Consider the following 3,083-nt stretch of genomic DNA (forward strand, 5'->3'; position numbering starts at 1 on the left):
TATTTGCATAATGTGTGTACAAAAGTTAACAGAGATTACAACACGGTCAACACATTAGCCACAACGGGCATGCAAATTCCATTAGCTCCGCGTCATTACATATTAATGTTATAGTAAAATTATGACATTATATCTAAATTACATTAAAAATTACATTAATTAATTGTTGTATCATAAAAACATAGTAAACAAAATATTCAAAAGTCAAAGTTAGCGCAAGTTCATAAATTTAAAAATTCGGATACATCATATTTAATTTAATATTTCCTTTTGGTGTGTACAATAAAGTATCATTCATTCATTCATTCGAGGACTGTGGCTGGTAAAGGAGGCGATGGTTTTACATTGTTCTTAAGTGCTTGGTGTAAAGAGCGTGCATGGTGATGGCGGGTATGGAGGTCATGTTATAATTCAAGTAAACTTTTATCGTGTTGTAAAACAAAAATTTTGCCTTCCTTTATTTCTCATCTTCCGGTTATCTCTTCTCTATATATATATATATATATATGTATAAAATTCCCGTGTCACGTAGTTACCATACTCCTCCGAAACGGCTGTACCGATTCTTATGATATTTTGTGTGCATGTCGGGTAGGTCTGATCATAGACCAACATTTGTTTTCATACACAGGCTGAACAGCGTATGCCGGGTCAGCTAAATGTTAAAAAGCTAAAGATTTTTTTCGTTCGTGGATGCAAGAAAGTATTATAAAGTTTTATTTGATTAATCTTCCAGTTAGAAGAATATTTTTGATTAGAGTGAAAAGTCATTATACTACGATGAATAAGAGTGTTTTTTTTTATTAACCCCCAACGCAAAAAGAGGAGTTTTATAAGTTTGACGTGTCTGTCTGTCGGTGTGACTGACTGTCTGTGGCATCGTAACTCCCGAACGGATGCAGTGATTTTAATTTATGACTTATGTGTGACTGTTCTTGAAAGAACAGAAGGAGAAGAAGACATGTTTGATGAAAATCGGTTGAGCCGTTTAAAAGTTGTAGGGGCTGAAAGTGGGGAGATTAACCGAGTGTCGGCAAATATAAACTGCAAATATAGGCCTCTAATAAACTAACAATTTAAACAAATATAAACAGTCTAATTAAGCAACATACATAAACTTAAATACTTCATAATCTTTCATAAAATTACTTAAGAAAAAAGTAAAGTGTAATTCCTATTTTCCGCGTTGTAGTTAAGCATTTAAACACATATTTACTTTATACATATCTTAACACCAAAAATTATAATATAAGTCTTGGGTGAAAGACTAAATAAGACGGCATGTGATAATTTTTTTTCGTCGTCGTCGTCGGTGGAGTTGGTGGGTCGCCTAATAAATAAAATAAATAAATAAAATAAAGTTTATTTGACCCAAAAAGAAATACATGCAGACATTGAGTTACATGAAATATGTATGTAGGTACATTAGTATTTTATAATTTTTTTTAAACAATAATCCCTGTGCCAGTTTAAAACCTGTGTTACAGGGTTCGTTCGTCCGTCCATATATTGACAGACATATTAATTATTGTTTAGAATGTACTTTATATAATGCAAGTGGCAAATCTCAAGATGAGTGTCTCAATATATATGATAGTTATATATTTCTAGTATTATTAAGTAGATTCTCAGTGTCCTCATAATTGAGCCCAAGGGGATATGGTGTAGTTTCTTTCATTACATTAAATGGTTCTCTTGTCAAATCGGTATCTTCTCAAATCCATATATTTTATATTTATTGCCACAATGAAGCTGATCTGGAAATCATGATAAATATAAATTACCATTATTATTATGATTATATAAATATATTTATTTATGCACATTTATATTGCAAAAAATTATTGTATTCGAGGGCGAAGAGCACAATTAATTAACAGTAGAAAACGCGGCCCCATTAAGAACGCAAGAATAAATACACGCATATATATAATACAAATACATTGACATCGCCACACATTGTGCGTTATCCCTACTAATATTATAAATGCGAAAGTAACTCTGTCTGTCGTCTGTTACGCTTTCACGCCTAAACCACTGAACCGATTTTGATAAAATTTGGTATGAAGATAGATCTGAACTTGGGCAAGGACATAGGATACTTTTTAACGCGAAAAAGGGTAGAAAGGGTTGAAAGAGGGGATGAAATTTCGTTACTGTTAAAGCGATTTTGATGAAACTTGGTATGAAGATGGAGCTGAACGTGGGAAATAACAAACTATACTTTTTAATGCGAAGAAAATACTCCTTGCTATGTCGCGCGATATAAGCGAATTCTACGTGGGCGAAGCTGCAGGCGTAAAGCTAAGTTACCCATAAACCGTGGATCGGCCTGAGGCGTCGAACCTTGAATATAGTCGATATTAATAACAAAACACACATAAGCATTAAGCATTGTCGGTAACTATAACACAAAACAGAATAATGAATACGTGCATTACATAATTGTACAAAATGGCGATTAGCGATCGACACGACTCCTTTCCGCGCAATTTGACTTATAAAATTACTGAATGTAACGGTATTAGTACAAATACACGGGTAATTTTCAAAGTATTTACTAAGTAGTAAACATAGTACTTATTTATATATTTATTTTTATTTATAATCCTTTATTGTACAAACTTAGAAACAACAAGAACACAGTAAACAGAAAAAAAAAGACATCGTTTGTACAAGAGGCGGCCTTATTGCTTAACAGCAATCTCTGCCAGGCAACCTGGTAGGAAAGGAAATGTACGAAGTTCTGGGATAGTGCAAAAGCAAAAGAAAAACAAGTAATAAGTATATAATAACGATAAAAAAAAATACATTTATAAACACATACATATAAATATAAATAATAGAATAAAATAATAATACATATACATAAAAATATACATACGGGTATAAAATACTAATTCATAAATATACATACATACACATAAAGTGAAACAAGAAAAATAAAACGAAGAAAAACAATGGCTGGCGACGTCAGCAAGGAGTACAGAAAAAAAAGCGAACAAACACACACACACACACTACAGTAGAGAAAAGTAGTGATCTTTTAATAAAATTTTAAAAGAATTAAGCGTTTTAGCGCG

At 32.1% G+C, this 3,083-nt stretch overlaps 1 long non-coding RNA gene across 1 annotated transcript; it reads right to left on the reverse strand.

Annotated features, from left to right (window-relative positions):
• Positions 1-1,656: 1,656 nt before the first annotated feature.
• Positions 1,657-2,573, reverse strand: LOC119839408. The gene is made up of 2 exons (XR_005288252.1): positions 2,225-2,573; positions 1,657-1,757 (listed from the first exon to the last, which is right to left on the reverse strand). It is a non-coding gene; the product is annotated as an uncharacterized LOC119839408 (long non-coding RNA).
• Between the last annotated feature and the right edge of the window lie 510 nt (positions 2,574-3,083).

The sequence above is a fragment of the Zerene cesonia genome, unplaced genomic scaffold, assembly GCF_012273895.1.
Source record: "Zerene cesonia ecotype Mississippi unplaced genomic scaffold, Zerene_cesonia_1.1 Zces_u058, whole genome shotgun sequence".
In the NCBI taxonomy this organism is placed as follows: domain Eukaryota; kingdom Metazoa; phylum Arthropoda; class Insecta; order Lepidoptera; family Pieridae; genus Zerene; species Zerene cesonia.